Source organism: Lissotriton helveticus, chromosome 5_1 (assembly GCF_964261635.1).
Source record: "Lissotriton helveticus chromosome 5_1, aLisHel1.1, whole genome shotgun sequence".
NCBI lineage: Eukaryota > Metazoa > Chordata > Amphibia > Caudata > Salamandridae > Lissotriton > Lissotriton helveticus.
This window is the reverse complement of record NC_136065.1, coordinates 1,985,332,437-1,985,358,699: the sequence shown is the minus strand read 5'-3', so window position 1 is coordinate 1,985,358,699 and position 26,263 is coordinate 1,985,332,437. Positions and strand designations below refer to the sequence as shown.

Here is a 26,263-nt window from a genome sequence, read left to right as displayed (position 1 = left end):
TCATGACGAGCTGAGCTCGTCATGAGCACCGGAGCACCATGCCTGTTTCAGCTCGTCATGAGCATGGTAAAGGTTAAAAAGGTTTTGGACTCCCGGACAGCCCCTGTGTCAGTTCCTACAGATTTTATTGTTGAGTTGCTGAGGATATCACTGACACGCAATTATTTTGAGTTTGACGGACAATTTTATTTACAGATCAAGGGTACTTCAATGGGGGCTTCTTTTGCCCCCAATTTTGCCATTTTGTTCGTGGACGATTTTGAACAACGATTTATTTTTGACTGTATTAATAATCCTTATTTTGACAGCGTTCGCCAATGGCGACGCTATATTGATGACATTTTTTTCATTTGGACTGGAACTCATGACAATTTGGACTTATTTCTCAACCGGCTTAATTCTTGTTCTCCGGAGCTGAAGTTTACTGGCAATTCTTTTAAAGACCAGATTGATTTTCTCGATCTTACAATCTTCCCGAATGATGGAAAACTATCAACTAAATTGTTCACCAAGCCCACAGCACATAACACCTTATTGGAATATTCTAGTTATCATCCTAGAGGGCTCAGAGATGGCTTGCCTTTTAGACAGTTTCTACGGATACGTAGAAACTGTTTCTTCAAAGAGGATTATTTTTGTGAAGCAGAGATTTTGGCTAAAAAGCTTCAACAACGTGGTTATCCACGGATATTGATAAAAAGATCTATGAAACGAACGTGGTATAACCATCGCGAATTCCTGCTCACCCCTAAGACCAAGAAACAGACTACTCGTATACCTTGTGTAACCACATTTGGGACACGGAGTAACCAAATCTCCGGTAAGAAAACATTGGCCTTTGGTTGTCTTGACTGGTATCACGCAAGAACAGACTCTATTTTCTTATAAAAGGGGAAAGAATTTACACAATCACTTGGTTCGAGCAGCTCTACTTCGGACAGAGAGCCCCAACTTAAAATCTTTGTGGGGCCTTAATAAATTGACAGGACATTATAAATGTGGCGGATGCCTTATGTGTGGTACAAGTATGAACACAAAGCAGTTCATCAATAAAAACATTAAACATGATTTTCGTGATTTCTCGAATTGCAACACAACAAATGTTGTGTAAGCGATTTGGTGCCCATGTGATCTGATCTATATAGGTCAGACCACGCAAAAGATAAAGACAAGGCTCGGGCAACATAAGAGCCGAATTCGATGTCAAACTGAGAATGCTCCCCTGGTGGCTCACTATTTAGAGCTTAATCATGCACCAAATGACATGCGCTGGCAGGTGATTGAAGTGATACACATTTCGGCAAGGGGCGGAAGTATTGTAAATATTCTCAATAAAAGTGAATGCCGTTGGATATTGAGATGTGACTGTGTAAATACTGGGCTTAACTCGATGGAAGAGTGTCACTCTGTTATAACCAGCTAATATGTCATAACTTCTGGGTATCTGGTTTATATCTGATAGATACAAGGCCTTATACTTGTCAAAATACTGCCAATATTTTCAATTGACACGTGAAAATGCTCTGAAATTACTAATGCTGCTATTCCAACAAATGTTACTAACTCCAAGTTCTTGGTTTATGTACAACTGATATATGCAATAAGGCTTTACATCTATTCCATTTTGTGTTCAATTGAGAGGTGAAAATGTTGCATAACTGATAATGCTGTTAATTTCAGTAAGGTCTTCTGTGGTATGCCTTTTGATTCTTTGTAACTAGGCCTCTTCGATGGTAAATGCATTTTTCTATATGCAGCTCTCTCTTTGCTCTTCCCCCCCAAACAATTTCCAAAGAGAAAAAAAAAAAATTTGAAAGAAAAAAATGTGAAAGAATTTTTTTTTTAAAAGGGATTTTTTAAAAAGATTTTTTTTAAAATAGATGTAATTTTTTTTTTTTAAAGGTTTTTATTTTTATTTCTTTTGGGAGCGGACATATTATTTTGCCACTGTATGTTATCATACAGATGACGGATTAGGTCCCATTGAACGCGATGATATGTCAAGTTTTCAATGTTACCTTTTTGGGAATACCATAGATCTTTTTATGTATACCCTAATTTGCCCTTGTCAATTTGGCTTTGTGTTGAGATGGCGCTTTTCACACTTGTACTTGTTGTTGAACGTTTCATTTTGGTTACATTGGTGGGTATAATTATCTTCCCACATGATAATGGTCTATGCAAACAACAGTGAAAAAAATCTTTTCCTGCTGGTGAAGGTTTTTGACCGTAGCTGAATTTTTCTTTGTTTTAATGCAGAGTTTCTACTTTCTAGGCAAAGCATATAGCTTATTGATAAACCTTTGCCCATTCTAAGATGGCGCTTCATTGTGCCTTGCTCACCACAGTGTAATAGTCTCTTGTCGCTGTTGATGACTCGCGACACAACTTAATCCCGGCAACATGGCCGGCGGGAACGTAGCGGGTTGAATCTTTGCCCGCACGACTTTTGGCGGATATCTCAAACATGCAGTTCAGCCGTACTCTGCTTGATTATCAACCTGACTGGTTGTCCGCGTGTGAATATAGTTTAGCCGCACTCGGTTGGATTACAAACCCGACCGGCTGCTTGCATGTGCATGCACTGGTTTGCGTGTAAGATCAGCGTTGGCTCTCTTGATTTTTGTTATGTACAAAGTCTGTTACCGTCCGTATTTATACGTGACACATCTGGCTTGTGTGCCAGTGTCGATGGTTTATGATGGCCTGCCCCTACTTCTAGTGTGTATAGTTGTATGGTTTTTGCCGGTATTGGGCCCCTGATTAATTGATTTTATTTGGTCCAAGGTGTGTGGACATGTTTTTTTGTTCACACGTAGAAAGATACAAACATATATGGAAGACTGTATCTTTTGGAATATACAATAAGATAATCTGTGAGTGGGAGCCCCTAGTAGATTGTGCAGAGTCAGTGTAGATAGATATATGTACATTACCACTATGATGGAGGCCACAATTAGTCAAACTACAGTGGGTGCTTCACGGTTTTAGATAAATCGAATCGTGAAACATATGGTTTCTTCGTCTTTTTTTTCTAGCCGATTAAATGGGTGCAAAATATGGTAAACTGATCACACCACGGAGAATATACCACTATAACTCTAGGACACAGTGTGTCCCTTATCCGTCCTTGTGAGTAAGTTTTTATGCTCTTGACGGTTTGTAAATCAGTTTTCCACCTGACGCTTTGATGGCATTATACAAATGTTTTTCTTTTCTTTCAGTAAATTTTTTAGAACTTCAGGCTATGACGATCAATGAATGATCGGTCCTAACGCTTTTATGCAGGGGATTTTTACTTAGTAATTTTGCATTTAGGTGGTGGATTTGTATTTTATCTTTTTTAGTTTTACTTGGTTTGGTGATGGCTTACTTTATTTTTTCTTTGACTGAATTACCACGTGGTGCTTAGTTTCTTTTCTGGCTCTGAAGCCTTGTCTCTGAAGCCTTTTCCTTCGAAGAAGTCTACGCTAATATATGTATAAATATTAAATGAAATTCATTTTTTACTGTACAGCTATATAACGCTCAAGCAAAAATTTTGAGTCCTGAAGATGACCGCGCAATAATATAGTGGTCGAAACGCCGTCGACGCCTTTCTGTGGCCAAATTAAATAAGGACACATTATTTATGTTTATGTTGTTCCCTTATTGTGACATGTAATGTTTTTGTTTGCCACTTGTCTGGTTCGTGATATGTTTGTTTGTATACCAGCACTGTTTCTTGAGCGTAACTGTTTTTAGAAATAATTTTCTGCAATGTGTATAATAAATAATAACTTTTTTGATTCAAAAATATTGTTTTTCAATTTGAAGGGCTTCTCTATTTTTTTTCTCTCTGTCTTTAATGATTTATTGTTGTTGATTTTTTATTATTTGTAAACCCAAAATGAATGCACTGGATTGCATAATTTTAGGTAACCCTTCCCCTGAACCTCTTGTTAGGTGTATTAGCTGATTATAGGCAGTGCTTCCCACCACAGCAAGTCATTCCACCACCCGAGACTGTGGTAGTGCCAGATCCTATACCTCAATCGGAGGCCCCGACACCGATGTCTCCAGGTGCAGAACCTCCTCAACGGCCTCACCCTGTCCAGCCTGCTCGATCTCCGGACACTTCTTCAGATGAAGTTGAAGAGGGTGAGCTGCCGGAGAACGCTCACTTGGATTCGTGGGATTCTTATGTTATTCCCATGCCGTCTCCACCAACTCCACAACCATCGGAGTCACCTCCAGAAGATATAGGTAGATTTCATAACCTCATGCAGCGAGCTGCCAGTGACTGTGGAACAAACTGCTTGTTTCCTGCACGATTTCAAAGAGGAAGCCAGGAAAGTTACCAGGGTGGCAATTCCAATAATAGATTACATCTGGACTGAGGGCATCAAAATTATGAAGAATCCTGCTTCCGTGCCTGCAGTGCTGCCACAAATTGATAAAAAGTATCGTGCTCTGATTGACAGCCCATCCTGCCTCATTGGTCACCCCAGGCTGGATTCGGTCATCTCACAGGCCGCCCCAACAAAGGTCTAAAAATCTGGCCACACCTATCACTACACCGCCGGACAAAGAGGGACGTCGTCATGACCTCATTGGTAAAAAGTTCTCAACCATGGCTGCCGCCTCCATCAGGGCAGCGATTCCGTTGGCGATCATAGGACGTTATAATCGCCAAATGTGGTCGGACATGGCTGGTCTGATTGACCTTATCCCAGAGGACAAGCGGCAGGAGGCTAGAAAGATCTTGATGGAGGGAGCGCGCGCAGCCTCAGTAACCATCGACTGCGCTCTGGATATAGTCAATACAAATTTCAGGCAATTGGCTGGTGCTGCGGTTCTCAGGCGCCAAGGTTGGTTAAAGGCTACCACCTTCAGACCAGAAGTCCAAACCAAGATATTAGACATGGCCTACGACGGAGAATCTTTGTTTAACAAATATATTGATGAAGCCCTCCAAGCAATCAAGACAGATACTGATACTGCAAGATCTTTGGGTTCCTTACAGTATAAACGGGGAACATTCAGAGGTGCTAGAGGGCATGGATATTCCTCTAGAGGAGCTTACCATCAGCAAAACAGTCAATATCAGCCCCAATATCGGCAAAAGTAGTGGCTGGCGCCCATTATCAGTTCAAAGTGCTCCTGTTTGGGCTCAAATCGGCTCCAAGAATATTCACAAAGTGCCTTGCTCCAGTAGCGGCAACGTTGCGTTCTTGGGGAATCCAGGTCTTCCCGTACTTGGACGATTTTTCACATTGGGCTTTGAAGGTCCTTCAAAGCCCAATGTGAAGAATGCAATTTCAACATGTCGCAGAGTCTTTGCATCTCTGGGACTAACTGTGAACATAAGCAAATCCAAGTTACATCCAAAGCAGATCCTGCCGTTCCTGGGAGCACGTCCAGACACAATACAATGCAAGGCATTCTTGTCTCAAGAAAGACAGCTTTGCCTCCAGAAATTGGCAAGTCAGGTTTCAAGAAGAAAGTCACCTTCTGTTCGCCTGTTCGATTTGCTCCTGGGAATGTGTTCTTCGGCCATAAATCTCATCCTCTTGGCACGCCTGAAAATGAAACCTTTACAGGAGGAACTGCATCTTCAGTGGAAACAAGCGACAGGTTGTTTCGACGACGTCATCAAAGTCACTCCACGAATGGTGGATGCTCTTCAATGGTGGTCTCTGTTATCCAATATGACACTATGACTCATGTTCATACAGAAACCACCAGACTTCGTTCTGACAACAGATGCGTCAATGGAGGGATGGGGAGGTCATCTCCAAGATTTACAAGTCCAAGTCAAATGGTCTCAGAAGTACAAACAACGACACATCAACAGTCTGGAACTGCGGGCAATCTTCCTATCATTGCAAGCGTTCCTTCCAAGAATTGCAGGATCTTCGGTATTAGTTCGAACCGACACTACCACCAGCATGTTCTACGTGAACAAACAAGGAGGGGCAAGGTCAGCGACATTGTCAAAGGAAGCTCAGGAGTTATGGGAATGGCGAACACTTCACAACATAACTCTCAAAGCAGAACATGTCATAGGCCTCCACAACACAATAGTGGACAAACTCATCAGGTCCCTATCAGACTGCCACGAGTGGGAGTTAGAGCATGTTCAGGTGAACAGAGTTTACCAGGCTTGGGGCAAGCCGGCTTTGGATTTGTTCGCAACAAAGCAAAACAAGAAATGCCGGTATTACGCCAGCAGATACCCTCAACAGGGGTCACGAGGGAATGCCCTGTCCAAGCGATGGTCAGGGATCTGTGCTTACGCTTTTCCCCCGATCCCGTTGATTCCAAGGGTGCTGCGCAAGATGAAATTGGAGGGCTGCCGTCTCATGCTGATAGCTCCCCGGTGGCCGCGCCAGTACTGGTTCCAAGATCTTCTGTTGCTATCACCCAGACCCTCAATCTCTAAAATTGCACGCATAGCTCCTGATTTCTTAGAATTTCAAGACCTTCATATTCCTCAGGATTGCTGTGACACCTTGCAAAAATCAAGAGCACAAATGGAAGAGGTTTTGCTTTTGGTGTGACTCTAACGGTATACACCCGATAGAAGCTCCTTCAGAGAAAATTCTTCCTTATCTACTGCATCTGGCTCGCTCTGGTCTCTCTTTTTCATCCATAAAAGTCCATCTAGCGGCTCTATCCAGGTTCAGGAAAGTGGCCAACATTCCCTCACTATGTTCGTCCTCTCCGATCAAACAGTTCATGAGAGGTCTTTTCCGAGCTTATCCTACGGTTAGGCCTCCTCCACCGGAATGGGAACTCAATACGGTTCTCTCACAACTGATGAAACATCCATTCGAACCCATTCATAAAGCCGACATCAAGTATCTCACATAGAAGGTCGCCCTACTTCTAGCCTTAACGTCTGCCAGAAGAGTTAGTGAAATTCAGGCATTCACTATTAAAGAACCTTTCCTACATTTCTCTAAAGACTATGTCACTCTTCGAAGTAATCCAACATTCATACCTAAAGTACCATCACAGTTCCATTTAAATGAACCAGTGAAGTTGAGAACTTTCTTTCCAAATCCTACTACACCGGCGGAAAGAACACTGCATTCTTTGGACAAAAACCTTCAGGAAATCTGATCAATTATTTGTGGCCTACGGTCAAACCACACTTGGTGCAGCAATCAAAAAAGCCACAATTTCCAGGTGGATAGCTTCCGCAATCCATTTCTGCCATATCAAATCGAACAGACCACTACTGAGAAAGGTCAAGGCTCACTCCACAAGAGCTGTGGCAGCGTCTACAACATTGTTTGCAGGAGTGACACTAGAAAATATCTGCCGTACTGCGACATGGAAAAATGTCCACACGTGCACGAGACATTACTGCCTGCAATCAACAAGCCAAGAGGATGCAGCAGTTGGTCAGGCTGTCTTACGACACCTATTTATTTAAGAACGAATCCAAGTACCCTGTGTTCTTTAATTTGGTATTTATACAGAGGTTTCTATATATATATCTATATATATATATATTGATATACAGATATAATGTATTTTAAGGTATATATATATATATATATCAGCTCCAACGATCCCTCCCCGTCAATTTCAGGGAATCAGGTATCAGCACTCAGGGGTAAATACACGGTTAAGTTTTTATTCGTTCACAACGCGCTTCCGGCACTCGGCCTTCGTCAGTGTTCAAAACAACAAAGTGTCGCAAAGCCTCAATGCATTTTAAATCATCACGTGGTAATAGTGCATGACACAAAGATAGGACCATTGGAAGTAAACGCGGTCGCCATCTTTGAAAAGGTAGAGAATATTAAAAGTTGCAATCCGCTCTATAGATCAAGCAGTATACAACTGCGCATGCACAAATGAATTAATGGCAATACACATTATGGATCAAAATCGATCAGTCAAAAATTGGCCATTACCATAATGCCCACATATGGGCTATGTACATTTGATGCTTACTAATATTCTCGTTCACATACCACAATATCACGCCCTGAATGGGCCAAAGCAGATTCTAATGCAGATTGAATTACGTGATGATAAACATTACAAAAGGCAATACATTACAAAAAAGAAGAAAGAAAAACTAATTGAAGCAATTTCAAACAGAATAAGCAATATATACAATATTTACAACTGATCAATCAAGCCCTATTTGAATTTCATCAGATCAAATGGACTGCCAAGTCCTCATGTACATTTAATCCTCCTGGCATCTTGCTTTGTAGGTCAATTATATAACGCGACTCCAGTCGCCTAAGTTTGTGTAACCTGTCTCCTCCTCTTACATGGGCAGGGACGGAATCCAGACAAAAGTACGTTAACAGATCCCTGTTACGCTTGTGTTCCTTATCGAAATGTCTGGCTACAGGGTAGTTCACGTCTGCATTTTGAATTGCCCTTTGATGCTCCAAAATCCTTAGTTTGACAGGATTCGTTGTGCTGCCAACATACCTTCTGCCACAAGGACATGTTAGACAGTATACAACGTAAGGTGTGGAGCATGTGAGGAACTTCACTATTTTTTTAGGTTGTTTCACCCCAGGTACATTGTACTGTGTTATACGCCTACTGCCTTTGCAAGCCTTGCATTTCCCGCAAGGATAAAAACCTTTCAGAGGTTCGGACTTGGATCTAGATGTGGTACCATCATGATGACTATGCACTAAATAGTCTTTAAGTGCCCGTGCCTTCCTAAAGGTTACTAGAGGGTAAGATGGTAAGTCTTGCTTAATGACAGTGTCAGTAAGCAAGATGTTCCAATGCTTACGCATGATGCGTTTCAATTCAGAAGCATTGCGGGAAAACGTTGTAATCATTCTAAACGTCCCTCCGACAGACTTTTTGTTATCAGCATTCTCTGTTTTTTCTTTTTTGAGTAGTTCACTCCTATCCAAGTCGCAAACTTTCTTCATTGCCTGTTTAAGTACTCCCTCTTTGTAACCTCTAGTTTTGAATCTCTGGATGCTACTATTGGCTGCCTTTCGGAAATCCTGTTCCTTTGTGTTGTTCCTCTTTATCCTTAATAGTTCCCCATAGGGTATACTATTCACTAGGCTTGTAGGGTGACTACTGGTCGCAAATAAAGTCGAGTTACCAGCAGTCTCCTTACGAAACAGCTTAGTGTGTAACCTGCCATCATCTACAAAGACTGTCAAGTCTAAATAGTTGACCTCAATTTGGCTGAATGTCCCTGAGAACTGCAAGTTGTTACTATTCTCATTGAGTACCGCAACATATTCCTTAGCTAGATCAACTGACCCCTCTATAATAATAAAGAGGTCGTCGATGTAGCGGTACCAACATTTAACAAGTTCATTCCACTTTTTATTCGCTGGGGACCAGGCCACCTGCTCCTCCCACCACCCCACGAATAAATTCGCGAACCTGGGGGCGGAGCAGGTACCCATCGCCACGCCTGTGAGTTGTTTATATAGATCTTGGCCAAATAGGAAGATGTTATTATTCAGACAGAATCCTAGGAAGTCGAGCAACATTTTGTTGTGTTCAAAATATTTTACCGGTCTTGTTTCCAGAAACCAGGAAATAGCCAAAAGTCCCTCCTCATGCCCAATGCACGTATACAAACTGGTGATGTCTATCACCAGCATAGTGTAACCATCACTCCAAACCACATCTTCAATTACATTTAAGAAATGCTTAGTGTCCTTCAGATAGGATTTCAAACCAGTAACATGTGGGGAAAGAAAAGAGTCAACGTACATTGATAAATGTTCTGTGAGACTGCCCTGTGAGGCCACGATCGGCCTACCAGGAGGGTTCAATAGGTCCTTGTGTATTTTAGGTAAATGGTAAAATGTGGGGGTAACTGGATTTGGACATCTCAAAAATAGGTTCTCATCACAGCTCAACATATCACTGTTATACCACCTCAAGATCATATCATGATATTCTTTAATACTGGTGTTATATACAGATGTATTAACTTTAGTGTATGTGCTGGAATCATTCAACTGGCGTAAAGCCTCCTGTTCATATTGTGTCTTGGTGAGCAGAACGATGTTACCCCCCTTGTCTGAGGGTTTGCACACCAAAGACGAGTCCTCACACAACTTTTTGAGTGCCAAATGTTGTTTATTTGTAAAGTTTTGTTGTTCATATTTGAATTTCATATTGCCCCTTAATTTACGTAGATCCTGTAGCACAGCCTCAGAAAAAGTGTCTATGGCATCTGACCCCATCACGGGCATGAAGGTGGAAGTCGGTTTGAAAATAGTCGCACCCCCTTTCTGCTGTACTCCCATGTCCGTAATCAACGGAGTATTTCCCAGATTAGCAATTTCATCATTGTCCAAAGATTCAATCCTAAGTTCTTCTAGAACCCGACCACAATATCAGCTCCAACGATCCCTCCCCGTCAATTTCAGGGAATCAGGTAGCAGCACTCAGGGGTAAATACACGGTTAAGTTTTTATTCGTTCACAACGCGCTTCCGGCACTCGGCCTTCGTCAGTGTTCAAAACAACAAAGTGTCGCAAAGCCTCAATGCATTTTAAATCATCACGTGTTCAAGTTTACCCGTAAATTGAAACTTCACAAGTACTTCAAAACCAAACCGTCTAGAATTAAACCGACGGCTGTCGGCGACACGGAGGGTAATATTCTTTCCTGTAGAGATCTGGCTGGTATCAGGTCTCTAGAAGAACTTAGGATTGAATCTTTGGACAATGATGAAATTGCTAATCTGGGAAATACTCAGTTGATTACGGACATGGGAGTACAGCAGAAAGGGGTGCGACTATTTTCAAACCGACTTCCACCTTCATGCCCGTGATGGGGTCAGATGCCATAGACACTTTTTCTGAGGCTGTGCTACAGGATCTACGTAAATTGAGGGGCAATATGAAATTCAAATATGAACAACAAAACTTTACAAATAAACAACATTTGGCACTCAAAAAGTTGTGTGAGGACTCGTCTTTGGTGTGCAAACCCTCAGACAAGGGGGGTAACATCGTTCTGCTCACCAAGACACAATATGAACAGGAGGCTTTACGCCAGTTGAATGATTCCAGCACATACACTAAAGTTAATACATCTGGAGAAGTGTGGCTCACTGGTTAGAGGAGGCAGACCTGGAAGCAGAGGTCAGCCCGGGACCAGGGTTCAATTCCTGGCTCGGCGGGGTCTTGAGTCCTAAAATGTCCATGGACTCGACAATTCTCGCTCCAGTGCCTACTCGATTCACGGGTTCACACTCTGCGACTCTGGGCAATAGCTTGCTTAATCTCCACAACGGCCCCTCGCGGCGGGATGCCTGGCTTTCACCTTGCGGATACCCTGCCGGGGTTATCTCACAGGGGAATACCAGGACGGGTTCCCTAAGCAAGCGCTTAGAAACCGCTTGGTGATTTGCGCTATATAAATTCCTATACATTTACATTTACATCTGTATATAACACCAGTATTAAAGAATATCATGATATGATCTTGAGGTGGTATAACAGTGATATGTTGAGCTGTGATGAGAACCTATTTTTGAGATGTCCAAATCCAGTTACCCCCACATTTTACCATTTACCTAAAATACACAAGGACCTATTGAACCCTCCTGGTAGGCCGATCGTGGCCTCACAGGGCAGTCTCACAGAACATTTATCAATGTACGTTGACTCTTTTCTTTCCCCACATGTTACTGGTTTGAAATCCTATCTGAAGGACACTAAGCATTTCTTAAATGTAATTGAAGATGTGGTTTGGAGTGATGGTTACACTATGCTGGTGATAGACATCACCAGTTTGTATACGTGCATTGGGCATGAGGAGGGACTTTTGGCTATTTCCTGGTTTCTGGAAACAAGACCGGTAAAATATTTTGAACACAACAAAATGTTGCTCGACTTCCTAGGATTCTGTCTGAATAATAACATCTTCCTATTTGGCCAAGATCTATATAAACAACTCACAGGCGTGGCGATGGGTACCTGCTCCGCCCCCAGCTTCGCGAATTTATTCGTGGGGTGGTGGGAGGAGCAGGTGGCCTGGTCCCCAGCGAATAAAAAGTGGAATGAACTTGTTAAATGTTGGTACCGCTACATCGACTACCTCTTTATTATTATAGAGGGGTCAGTTGATCTAGCTAAGGAATATGTTGCGGTACTCAATGAGAATAGTAACAACTTGCAGTTCTCAGGGACATTCAGCCAAATTGAGGTCAACTATTTAGACTTGACAGTCTTTGTAGATGATGGCAGGTTACACACTAAGCTGTTTCGTAAGGAGACTGCTGGTAACTCGACTTTATTTGCGACCTGTAGTCACCCTACAAGTCTAGTGAATAGTATACCCTATGGGGAACTATTAAGGATAAAGAGGAACAACACAAAGGAACAGGATTTCCGAAAGGCAGCCAATAGTAGCATCCAGAGATTCAAAACTAGAGGTTACAAAGAGGGAGTACTTAAACAGGCAATGAAGAAAGTTTGCGACTTGGATAGGAGTGAACTACTCAAAAAAGAAAAAACAGAGAATGCTGATAACAAAAAGTCTGTCGGAGGGACGTTTAGAATGATTACAACGTTTTCCCGCAATGCTTCTGAATTGAAACGCATCATGCGTAAGCATTGGAACATCTTGCTTACTGACACTGTCATTAAGCAAGACTTACCATCTTACCCTCTAGTAACCTTTAGGAAGGCACGGGCACTTAAAGACTATTTAGTGCATAGTCATCATGATGGTACCACATCTAGATCCAAGTCCGAACCTCTGAAAGGTTTTTATCCTTGCGGGAAATGCAAGGCTTGCAAAGGCAGTAGGCGTATAACACAGTACAATGTACCTGGGGTGAAACAACCTAAAAAAATAGTGAAGTTCCTCACATGCTCCACACCTTACGTTGTATACTGTCTAACATGTCCTTGTGGCAGAAGGTATGTTGGCAGCACAACGAATCCTGTCAAACTAAGGATTTTGGAGCATCAAAGGGCAATTCAAAATGCAGACGTGAACTACCCTGTAGCCAGACATTTCGATAAGGAACACAAGCGTAACAGGGATCTGTTAACGTACTTTTGTCTGGATTCCGTCCCTGCCCATGTAAGAGGAGGAGACAGGTTACACAAACTTAGGCGACTGGAGTCGCGTTATATAATTGACCTACAAAGCAAGATGCCAGGAGGATTAAATGTACATGAGGACTTGGCAGTCCATTTGATCTGATGAAATTCAAATAGGGCTTGATTGATCAGTTGTAAATATTGTATATATTGCTTATTCTGTTTGAAATTGCTTCAATTAGTTTTTCTTTCTTCTTTTTTGTAATGTATTGCCTTTTGTAATGTTTATCATCACGTAATTCAATCTGCATTAGAATCTGCTTTGGCCCATTCAGGGCGTGATATTGTGGTATGTGAACGAGAATATTAGTAAGCATCAAATGTACATAGCCCATATGTGGGCATTATGGTAATGGCCAATTTTTGACTGATCGATTTTGATCCATAATGTGTATTGCCATTAATTCATTTGTGCATGCGCAGTTGTATACTGCTTGATCTATAGAGCGGATTGCAACTTTTAATATTCTCTACCTTTTCAAAGATGGCGACCGCGTTTACTTCCAATGGCCCTATCTTTGTGTCATGCACTATTACCACGTGATGATTTAAAATGCATTGAGGCTTTGCGACACTTTGTTGTTTTGAACACTGACGAAGGCCGAGTGCCGGAAGCGCGTTGTGAACGAATAAAAACTTAACCGTGTATTTACCCCTGAGTGCTGCTACCTGATTCCCTGAAATTGACGGGAAGGGATCGTTGGAGCTGATATTGTGGTCGGGTGCACCCCCGGCGAGCAGGCATCAGCCAAGGAGTGCGACAGTCAGGTGCAAGTGGAGCGTCTATATATATATATATATATACATTTGCAAGTTTCGATTTTAACATATGGATGTACGTGATGTTAGATATCCATGTTTTTTGCTACTCTATGAATGTTCTTTTAAATTTCTGATCATGTTTTAATCCTGTGAAGTTCAGTTGCCTTACTCTAGTTGGTTGTTAATAATACTGTATCTGGGAGTTTATCAGTACAAGTCTCCCACCATCCGCAACCGACTCCTACCTGGCATACTGCTCACTATTCTGATTCAGGCATGTGAATCGATGAAAGATACCCCAATACTGGATAAGAAAACAAGGGCCAGATGTAGGAAGGCTATTATCGGCCAGTAACGGCCAAAATCGGCCGTTACCGACCAGTAATAGGCTTTTGTTATGTAGGGGGCCAATTTACAGATTCGGTAAATACCAAATCGGTATTTACCGATTCGGTATTTACCGAATCATCATTTACCGTTTCGGTATTTACCGAATCGGTAAATGACATGTAGGAAGCACTTTAAACAGTGCTCATGTGCTTTAAGGATTCGTTATTTACCACCAACTAGTTGTAAATAAGGGATACCTTAGAAAAAGAAAATCAATGCATTTTCAACTGTGCCATGTGGCAGACATACATGCCCTTAGGGCATGTATGTGTGCCACATGTGCACACAAGCACTAATCAGGGGTGCAACAGGGCGTCAAAGTGACACCCTGCCACCCTTGACTCTTTCCCTATTTTACCGAATCGGTATTTACCGATTCAGTAATTGACATTCATTCCTATGGGCCTCCAGGCCCATAGGAATGAATGGCAATTACCGAATCGGTAATTACGAATCTTAACGATTCAGTAATTTTTACCGAATTTTTATCTACATAGCAATTACCGATTCGAAAATACCGAATCGGTAAAATTCGGTATTTTCGAATCGGTAATTTAGAAGTTCAGAATTTTTTTATTGATAACATAAATGAAAATTGTACAAAGTAAGGATAAACTAGCAAATAGAAAAACATACAATGAGATAAATGGAATAATCATTCAAAAGAAAAACTTGAAAACGATCTGCAAGCATAACCAGTATCATTAAAATACATGACATTTAAATATATATGATAGACAGAAGGATAAGAGAGCGTATGTTAACAAGAATAAATACATCAGCTAAGGGAACCTATGGAGGTTTGGCAACTTCCTGTTGGATAGGGGCTAGAGACAAAGAACGACCAGCACACATATCAAAAAATGATGTGACTGGGTCCCACAGTTGTTTCCTCTTTGGAGCCAGAGTAAGTGGATATACAAACGCTGTGTCTAGCCTATGGTTATAACATATGGCATACCACCACGCCTGATAGGAGAGTTTGGTAAGATCCATCCATGCCTTGGTGATTTGTTGAAAAGCTACTGCTAGAAGTAGGTCTGGAAGAAAAAATAGTATTAATTTGAGACCATACCTTGACCCAGAACGTGTGAACCGGGGCACATTCGAAGAGCAGGTGCATCAGGTCTGCATGAGGTGCGGAGCAGGTCCAACATATATCTGAAGTGTCAGAGTATCTTTTGCTAAGGGCAAGTGGTGTGAATAAGAGTCAATTATAAATAAAAAACAAAGTCTGAGTCGTGTTTGCAGCCCTGGAAGACTTCCGTAATTTTAGCCATATCTTGTCCCATAACATAGTAGGCCATGAAAGACCTAAATCTACTTCCCATGCTTCTTCAACCTTGGTTTGTGTACGTGACGGTGTTGGTGCATGGAGAAGAGCATAGATCTTGGATGCCTTGGTGCCCCTACGTAGTAAAGTGCGTAATTGAGATAAGATAGGAGGTTCTTGAGGTAACGTGGAAGGAGAAATAAAGTGAGAGTCGTGCGCTGATTGAAGTGCTTGTGTTAATACGAGATACTTAGCACGAAAAAAGGGAGGAAAATGAAAAGACGTAGCAGCAGCTGAAAAGGAAATAATGCGAGATTGATGAAATAATTGATGTACCCATATGAGGCCGCGACGTCTCCAGGATTTCCCAAAAATTGGTTTATTGTGTATTAAAATGGAAATATTATGCCATATAGGTTGTTCAAAAAAAGAGGAGATTAAAGGAGATGGTAGGATCTTTGAGGTGTATTTGAGAATAGGGGTAGATATAGACTGCGGTGGACGGGAGAACGAAAGGTACTCTTGGAAAGAGAAAGGAGAGATATATGCCAGTTCCAGGGTCAACCATAGAGGAGAAAGTGAGGAAGATTCCGCAATCCAACGCGATGCTTGGTTTAATAAAAAAGATTTGTGATAAAGAGAAAAGTTCGAAAAGTTCACCCCACCTTCCGCCTTTGGACAAGTTAATTTAGAAATAGACATGCAGGCTTTTTTATGCCCCCATAAGAAAGAAGATAAGATAGAATTAATTTTCTTGAAATGATATAGAGGGATAGAGAAAGGAATATTAGACATTGTGAATAAAACTAACGGGGAAAGCATAATTTTAATGGGTTCCATCCTGCCCCACCAAGATAAATATAGAGGGTGCCACTGTGTGGTAAGGGCCGTTAGTTTTTGTAAGCAATCATCCATACAGCGCGTTACTGTGTCTGAAAGAGTAGGAGTAAAGTGAAGACCCAGGTATTTAATGCATTTAGGATTCCACGTGAACCCCGAAGTGGCAAAATCAGACTTAAAAGTAGATTTAGTCAAGGGCAGAATTTCGCACTTATCCTTATTCAATTTATAACCAGAGACTGACGCAAAGGAGTCAACCTCATCCAAAAAGGCAGGTAAAGACGTTGTGGGTTTAGATAAGAATAGTAAAACATCATCGGCATAAGCCGACATTTTAATTGTGGTCTGTTGGAAGGTAAAACCATGTATGGCATTATTCTGGCGAATCCGCAATAAGAATGGTTCTAAGGCGAGATTGAACAAAAAAGGCGAAAGAGGACAGCCCTGACTAACCCCTCTTCCAAGGGAAAAATAAGAGGAAATACCGCCATTTGCTGCAATAGCTGCCCTTGGATGAGAATACTAGAGAGATTAGGGTAGAAATTTTTGGGCCAAAACCGAACCACTTCAAAGTATGGAAAAGATACGACCACTCGACTCTATCAAAGGCTTTTTCGGCGTCTAAAGCTATAGCAGCAAGAGAATGAGAAGAGTGTGAAGTCTTAGATAGAATATCAAAGAACAATCTGGTGTTATCTGAAAGCAATCTTCCCTTGACGAAACCAGACTGTTCCTTACCTAGTAGATCCGGTAAAAAGTGTTCTAATCGTGAAGCTAAATCCTTAGAATTTTTTTTATAGTCGATATTAACCAAGGAAATGGGTCTATAATTTTTACAATACTGTGGGTCTTTGGCTGGTTTGGGAAGAATACAGATGTGAGCATCGCAGAAGGAGCCAGAGGAAGAGCCTGATTCTAGAAAAGTGGAAAGAAGAGCGTGTAATTTGGGGATAAGTAACGTCGAAAAATGAAGAAAATATTCAACTGTAAAGCCATCAGGGCCTGGAGCCTTGTCTTTTTTGAGAGATTGCAGAGCACAAAGAAGTTCCTTCGGAGTTAGATCTTATTCTAATGAAGAGAGATCAAGAGGGGTATCGGAAGGAGATTCAATGCCAGAAAAGAATTGGCAAACGTCCTGAGCTGAGGAAGTCGTTTCGGATGAATATAGTGTTTTATAAAATTGAAGAAACTCCTGCAAAATTTCATCATCTTTGTGTCTCAATACACAATCTTGACCGTAAATAGTTTTATATTAGTCTTTGCTTAACTTTCAAATAATTTGCCAATAGTTTCCCAGCTTTATTTTGACCCCCGTAAAATGTAGCACTTGAACGCAGTAAAAAATTAGAGGCATTATTTGTGGTATCTTTGTAAAATTGTAATTTAGTAGCTATGAGTTCATGTAAACAATCTTTAGATTTAGAAGTAAAATAAGAATGCTCCAACTTCTTTATTTTAGAGAAAAGGTCTTTGTTAATTTGTTGTGTTTTCTTTCGTTTACGGGAAACATAACCAATGATAAAATCCCTAGCAGATGCCTTAAAAGCATCCCAGACAATATGAAAGGGCATATCAGTAGATTCATTTCGCATAAAGTAATCATGAAAAAAGGAGTTGAAGGAGAAAACATAGTCGGAATCAAGAAGAAGGGAATTATTGAAACGCCATTTCCTGGTGAGGGATGGCTTTTGCAAAATATCCAAATGTATAGAGACTGGTGCGTGGTCGGATATCAAAATAGAACCGATATCAGAAGCAATCAAGGATTGTGAAAGATGGTGCGAAATAAAAAAATAATCTAACATAGATTGGGTCTGATGGGGTGGTGAGAAGAAAGAGTATTCTCTTAGAGTGGGGTTACAAAGTCTCCAGGCATCAATGAGGTTAAATTGATGAATGAGTTGTGTGAAAGATTTATGCGACTTATGAGGAGTGTATGTGCTAGTAGAATGCCTATCTAAAAAAGGGTCAAAAACTTCGTTGCAGTCACCTGCCAGAATAAAATTGTCTTCATAATATTAGGTGATATGTGGAGATAAAGAGGACCAAAAAGAAACATCCCCTGAAGTTGGGGCATAGACGTTCAAAAGGGAAACTGGAGTATTATCGATAAGAAATTTGACCAAAACCCATCTACCTAGTGAATCTGAAAGGGATTTTCGAAATAAAATGAGAACTCCATTACGCTTGCCATCGCCCGGTTAAAAGAAAACTTCCCCAACCCAGCCCCTTTTTAGTTTAACAGATTCTTCAGGTGAGAGGTGTGATTCTTGTATGCAAGCAATATCCGCATTTAGCTTGGCTAGGTGTGTTAAGACTCTCTGCCTCTTTATGGGGGAGCGCAAACCTCTGACGTTCCAGGATATAATTTTTAAAGGCATACAAAAAGATAATAAAAGTATATAAAAAAACTGATTAAAGCAAATCATCAATAAATAAGAATCAAGAGTGTATATAAGATAATCAACACAATGTAATAACAGTGAATGACAAAAAATCCTTAAAGTGAATATATACCTAAAATACTTAAGAAAACATAATTTAGCAAGAAAAAAACTAGAGATAAACAAGAAATGGCAGTCGTAACAGTGGCTGATAAAATGAAAACTACAATCAATAACAAGCAAACTGTATGTCAAAACGAATAATTGATAATAAGGGAAAAAGCAGAAAACGAGGGGAAAAGAGAAAAAACAGGAAGGTGTCCAGTGAGAGATATGAAAAATAGGAAGACCAGAGAAAAAAGTAAGACCAAAAGGACGATGAAAGAGGATAAGCAAGAAAAGAAAGAGGCATAGAAAGAAAATACAAAAGGGGAAACATAACTTACGTAACATCCATGACATGTACAGGGAGGGAGGATGGAAGCCACATAGAACAATGACAGGTCCGAAACTCGTGGGGGAAGGCGGGAAGGAGAAGCGACTCAGCAGACTCCAAGGATGGAATAAGGGGAAATAGCACGAGGGATGAAAATCTATATAAATGGAAACAAGAACAACGAATGAAAAACAGTAAAAACCAGGAAATAAAATTGGTTATCATCATGAAACAATTGCTAGAGACTAACACTCAAAAACAGTAAATACAGGCTTAACATGACCATGTAACATCAATAATAAAAATCAAGTAGAGTGAGATGCTGAAGAAACATCCATCGCAGTTGTAGTATGAGAGTACAGAAAGCTCTTCAGCTTCAGTGGATCATCATAAGTGGTGGTTTTGTTGTTGAGAGTCACCTTGAAAAGGCAGGGATGGAATAAACCAAACCGTGCTCCCAGCGAACGAAGTTGAGGACGAAGGGATAAAAATTCCTTGCGTCGGTCAGCGGTAGATTTGGCATAATCCTGTGAAAAAAAGAGGATTGCCCGACCATGTAATTCGCTTCATGTCTCTAGCAGCTGATAAAACTTTAAGCAGATCAGTATATTCAAGGAAATAGATGATAACGCCTCTTGGTTTCCTAGCAGCAGAGGTGGACATCGCAGCAGGAGGAGGACCTAGTCGATGTGCCCTCTGTATGTTAAAAATGGTGCTGTCCGGCAATTGAAGACCTTTTGGAAGGAAAGATTTGAAAAATACAAGGGGGTCGGAGCCCTCTGTTCCTTCCGGAAGACCATAAACTCGAAGGTTATTTCTTCTATTCCTGTTTTCTAAATTTTCGATTTGTTTTTGCAGATCTGAGACCTTTGCACATAGTGGGTCAACCTTGGAGACAGAAGAGCTCAGAGAAGAAACATCTTGTTCCAATTGAGTGGCACGCCCATCTACGTTCAACAATTTCTCAGAGATCGATTGAAATGTGGATCTAGTCTCTTCAATAAAAGGGCGCTATGCCCTTATTTCTTCCAATAAGATATCCATGGTAACCGTGTTGGGCTGCTTAGGAGGAGAAGGAGGATCTTTTTTTAACCTTTTGGCGGTAGCTTTAGTAGCAGAAGACACTGATGGAACCGATGGTGTTGGTGAACTTTTAGGCAATGACTCAAGTGAATCCTCCATTGCAAGACACTGATATCTTGAGCTCGTATGGATTGGAAATTTGCGTGAGGAAGGCGAAGGTTTATGTAAGTCCTTAGATAACCTGCCCATCAATGAAGTAAACAATTCAAAGAAGTAGAAGTGAAAAGCACTAGAAAAACAGAGCACCACAGCACAAATGACAATATAAATAGGTAAAAGCTTAAGGAATTAAATATAGCTAAAAAAATATCCGAAACATACATGTGTGAAATATGGCAGTCAAGGCAATAAGTCTGAACTAAGTTACAAATGTCACTAGTGTAGAGATAGTGAATTCAAAAGCCTAATATGCTCATACTGTTAGTACAATTATACCACGGCAAGTTTCAGAAAAGAGACAAATTGCGAATGACCAATGCTTAAGCTAACACTTTAGGAGGAAAAAGGAAAAACCTGCGCATATTTGACTAAAAGACTTTATACATAACGCCCCAATTAAAGAAAATAATGCAGTGCGTTGCCTATGACAGAAATATAAGTAGTCAGCTTAATTGAAGGCCATTAAAGCAGGTAGTAATGATAAATCGCCATCCTTAATGAAGAAAATGCATGAAATGTCAGAGGTCGAAGGAAAAAAGTTAAGGATAAGCATCAAACGTAGACTGTTGGTAGGTAATACAGTAGAGTCAGGATTGAACTGTATATAACCAGCATAACACCTGCATAAGCCTGAGGCAACGCTTAGAAAATGAGGAAATGGTAATCAATCAATATCGTCAGAGTCATGTGAGGAGCCATGCTGTAAAACAAGCTGGTATGCTGACAATATGGAAAGTGGCGGCAACTGCCCACTGGAAAAGTTACATCATGAGGCGTTTTATTTGTAGCAGGTACATAGCAAGAATATACACCAAGTTGGAGCGCAGGAGGCAAGGAGAAGTGGCAATGTTGAAGCGCTCAGCACATAATAGTGAGATGCTGGAATACCGCTAGGAGCCGAGCTCCGTCAGTGGGTCCCAGAAAATGGCGGGCGCATCTCCTCAAAGTAAACCGTAGCGTGTGGCGCTTATAGACTACATGCATAAAAATAAGAGCAGTCAGCAAATTGAGGCACAGGAGCAAGGGGGAAGCGGCAATGGAGAAATTTCAGGCAGCGCGCTTGAAGTTACCGGACTACCGCTAGGAGCGGAGCTCCGTCAGCGGGATCCGAAAAATGGCGGCCGCGTCCTCACCAGGCTCCGCGCCACACTCGGGTCGAAGAGGCAATCAACCGCGGCTCCAGAGGTCTCTGCAAAGGAGTCTCGTCGTTTCTTTATGGCTTCCAACAGCCTTTTCCATCTACCAGCATCGTTGACAGAGGGAAGGAGTCTCGCCAAGCCCTCTGCCTCCGCCGCCTCCCGGGAGAGTCACGGGAACACCGCCATCTTCTGCGGGCACTAGCCACACCCATCGAATCGGTAATTTACAATTACCTACATCTAGCCCCAAGTTACTTACCTGTAACTTCAGTTATCCAGTATTAGTATCTTTCATGGATTTACATGCACCCACCCTCCTCCCCGGAGAGTCAGTTCTCTATTTGGGATACTCATTTCCCACTTGTGCTAAAGAAAATCTGAGGAGAACTGGCTCTGCAGAGAGGGTTCTAGAAGGTGCTGCTAGCTGATTGGTTGGGACAAAGACTTTGGTCTTTTTAGCATAATGATGTAGATAGGCTACTCGGATTTGGGCCTCAGGCCTTTTCCTTAGGGCCTACTACTGTTATTTACCTTTGGCACTGCTATTTTATTTACCGTGGGACTCCCGCCTCGGCGATGGGGAATGATTCAGGCATGTGAATCTATGAAAGATACCAATACTGGATAACTGAAGTTACAGGTAAGTAACTTGTTTTCTTTTATGTGGCGCAGTTCTGAAAGGGGACTTGCTGCGCTGCGCTGTGTTATTTTGCCATAAAAATGCCCTCAGAGACCCTTAGCTAGGCTGAGAACTTTAAAGTCACAACACAAATGCTTTGATAGTAACAACAACCGTGGAGTAAATCCTTCTAGACATACCCTGCCACACTGAGAAGGTTTTATGAATGACATCACTTTTACCACGTGTCATGGGCATGAGTCTGAGGATGTTCAAGTTCAAGTTCAAGTTCGGGCATTTATATAGCGCACTACTCACCCAGAGGGTCTCAAGGCGCTAGCGGGAGGGGTTCACTGTTTGTCGAATAGCCAGGTTTTCAGTTCTTTTCTGAAGGAGATGTGGTTCTGAGTAAGGCAGAGGTGGGTGGGGAGTGAGTTCCAGGTCTTGGCAGCCAGGAAGGAGAAGGATCTGCCACCCATGGTGGATTTTCGGATGCGCGGGACTGCGGCGAGGGCTTGGTTGGATGATCTTAGTTGGCGGGTGGGATTGTAGAAGGACAGTCGGGTGTTGAGGCACTCGGGTCCTAGATTATAAAGGGCCTTGTGTGCGTGGGTAAGAAGGCGGAAAGTAATTCTTTTGTTGACGGGAAGCCAGTGGAGGTTTTTTAGGTGTCCGGTGATGTGCTCTTGGCGCGGGATGTCTAATATGAGTCTCGCTGACGCGTTTTGGATGCGCTGGAGCTTTTTCTGTAATTTTGTTGTAATTCCGGCATAAAGTGTGTTGCCATAATCCAGTCGACTCGTGACCAGTGCATGGGTGACAGTCTTTCTTGTCTCGAGGGGGATCCAGCGGAAGATCTTTTTGAGAATGCGAAGGACGTTGAAGCAGGAGGACGAGATGGCATTGACTTGTCTGGACATTGAGAGAGAGGAGTCTAGAATGAAGCCAAGGTTACGTGCATGGTCTGTGGGTGTGGGTGCTGAGCCCAAAGCGGAAGGCCACCAAGAGTCGTCCCAAGCTGAGGGGGAGGATCCTAGGATGAGCACCTCCATTTTGTCTGAGTTGAGTTTTAGGCGGCTCTGTTTCATCCATTCGGCTACTTCTTTCATACCTTCGTGAAGATTGGTTTTGGCGGTGTTGGGGTCTTTGGTGAGGGAAAGGATTAGCTGGGTGTCGTCGGCGTAGGAGATGATGTTGAGGTTTTGTTGACGTGCGATGGAGGCGAGAGGACTCATGTAGACGTTGAAGAGGGTGGGACTGAGTGAGGAACCTTGAGGTACGCCGCAGATGACTTCGGTGGCCTCTGAGTAGAATGGGGGGAGTCGGACTCTCTGGGTTCTCCCAGCTAGGAACGAGATGATCCAATCCAAGGCTTTTCCTTGTATGCCGATGTTGTTGAGGCGTTGTATGAGGGTGCTGTGACAAACAGTGTCGAAGGCGGCGGAGAGGTCGAGTAGAATGAGGGCCACTGTTTCTCCGTTGTCCAGGAGTGCTCGGATGTCGTCGGTCGCCGCAATGAGGGCGGTTTCGGTGCTGTGTTTGGCTCGAAAGCCGTTCTGTGAGGGATCCAGGGAGTTGTTGGATTCAAGGAAGGCGGCGAGTTGGCTGTTGACGGCTTTCTCGATGACTTTGGCCGGGAAAGGGAGGAGGGATATGGGTCGGTAGTTTTTCAGTTCTGAGGGGTCTGCTGTGGGTTTTTTCAGAAGGGCGCTGAGTTCGGCGTGTTTCCAGATTTCTGGAAAGGTGGCAGAGTTGAAAGAGCAGTTGATGACATCGCGGAGTTGGGGTGCGATGATGGAGTCAGCTTTGTTGAAGATGTGGTGGGGACAGGGGTCGGAAGGCGAGCCACAGTGGATTGAGTTCATGAGGCGAATGGTGTCTTCAGTGGTGATTGGGTTCCAGGCGCTGAGGTTGTTAGTTGGAGGGGTGGGATCTGAAGGGGGTGGGGCGAGTTGATCACTGGGAGTATTCTTGAAGCTGTTGTGGATGTCGGCAATTTTGTTGTAGAAGAAGGAGGATAGCGCATCGCAGAGGTCTTGGGAGGGAGTGATGTCGTTGGATGCTGCGGTAGGGTTGGTGAATTCTTTGACGATATTGAAGAGTTCTTTGCTGTTATGAGAATTGTTGTTGAGACGGTCCTTGAATGCTGATTTCTTGGCGGATCGAATCAGCTGGTGGTGTTTGCGGGTGGCTGTCTTGAGGGAGGCCATGTTGTCTGAGGTTGGTTCTTTTCTCCAATTCTTCTCCAGGGTGCGGCATGTCTTCTTGGATTTTTTAAGGTCATCATTGAACCAGGGAGCCTTTTTGCTGGATGATTTCAACTGGTGTTTTTTCAGGGGTGCTAGTTCGTCCGCACTGTGGGTAATCCATTGCCTGAGGTTGGTGGCCGCTTGGTCTGGGTCCATTGCTAGGGTGGGAGGGTTTTGGTTGAGTGATGTGAGGAGTTGGTCGGTGGTGATTTTGTTCCATTTTCTCCGGGGAATGGGTTGTGGATGGTTGTGGGACAGGGTGGTTTTGTAGCTGAAGTGAACACAGCTGTGATCCGTCCAGTGGAGAGCTGTAGTGCGATCGAAGGAGATGTGCTTGCTGGAGGTGAAGATAGGGTCGAGCGTGTGTCCGGCTGTGTGAGTGGGGGTGTCAACAAGTTGTTTGAGTCCGAGATTGGACAGGTTGTCCAGAAGGGTGGTGGTGTTGTTGTCGAGTATGTTTTCAAGGTGGTAGTTGAGGTCTCCTAGAAGAATGTAGTTCTCGGAGGCGAGGGCGTGCAGGCTGACGAAGTCTGTGATGTCGTCGCTGAATTGAGTTCGGGTGCCTGGAGGCCTGTAGATGAGGGTGCCTCTAAGGGTGGTCCTGGGGTCGGTGTGGATCTGGAAGTGGAGGTGTTCGGCGGATGAGAGGTTGTCGTCGGAGCTGGTTGTGATTTTGATGGTGTTTCTGTGGACGATGGCGATGCCTCCACCAGTTTGATTGGTGGGGTCTTTTCGGATAATCTTGTAAGCATTCGGTATGGCTATGGCGATGTCAGGGGCAGAAGATGCGTTCATCCATGTTTCGGTAAGGAAGGCGATGTCAGGTGACGCAGTATCGATCAGGTCCCAAAGTTCCGTTGCATGTCTGTGGACCGAGCGGGTGTTCAGTAGGATGCATTTCAGATGGTTGGGTTCGGAGATGTGTGTGGGGGAAGTGGGTTTGTCGAGGGTCCTGAGGCAGTTGAATTTGCAGGAGAGGGAGGCGAATGGGCCGTGGGTACGTCCTGGGGTAGCATCGCAGCATAGTGCAGTGCGTCCGGTGTTGAGAGCGAGGAGAGTTGCGGCATCATATGTGAGTCTAGTGGGTTGGGGGCGGCCGGGACCAGGGGGTCTGGCGCTGGGCGCGGTCCAGGCGTAGACGGGCTTACCTTTGGCGCACCTTCGGCGCGACCGCTGCGCGTGGCCGCTGCCCGTAAAGCCATCTGACATATATAGATAGTGGAGGGAGAGGGGCGAGGGAGGAGCAGCTGGGAGGCGGGAGGCGAAGGGAGATCCGGGGAGGGAATGCAAAACAACAACAAGCAAAACAAGATGGCAGTCGGCCAAATTCAATGCAGGGTTGGGGCACAAACTGTGTAAATACGCTATGATACTTCTAGTGGGACCGGCACAGGACACAATTATTCAAAAACTTAAATGCAGCCAGCACAAACAGAGTAGAGCGTTGCAGCGCGCTATGGAAGGCTAGCGCTATGCTAATCAGCACAAATGGGACTAGCGCTACGCTCCTATGTTAATCTGCACAGAATGTAGATAATGAAGCGCTATGTGGCGATCTGGCTCACGGAGGAAATTAATTCAGCAAATCAAGCGCAGTTAAATGCAGGCAGGGTCTGGTGGTCACGATACCGGAATGAAGGTCGGGGAAGCATGTGAAGTGTGACACTGCCCAGATAACTTCCAATGCCACTTATCTAAAGTTAGGTTCATTCTTGAGGTTTGGTGCTGAGTCGATACCACCCTTTATTCATGAATGATACATCACCATATACTAAATGGGTCGGTAATAGGCAGGAGGTCACACCCTGGGGGACTGCCGGTTGATACAACAGTACTGGGCTTGGACCACATCAATAATG

The 26,263-nt window shown here is 43.1% G+C and overlaps 1 protein-coding gene across 1 annotated transcript in view; it reads right to left on the bottom strand.

Annotated features, from left to right (window-relative positions):
- Positions 1 to 26,263, bottom strand: part of MSL1 (MSL complex subunit 1) — a 595,596-nt gene that overhangs the window by 243,480 nt on the left and 325,853 nt on the right. The gene's annotated exons all lie outside the window — the stretch shown is intronic.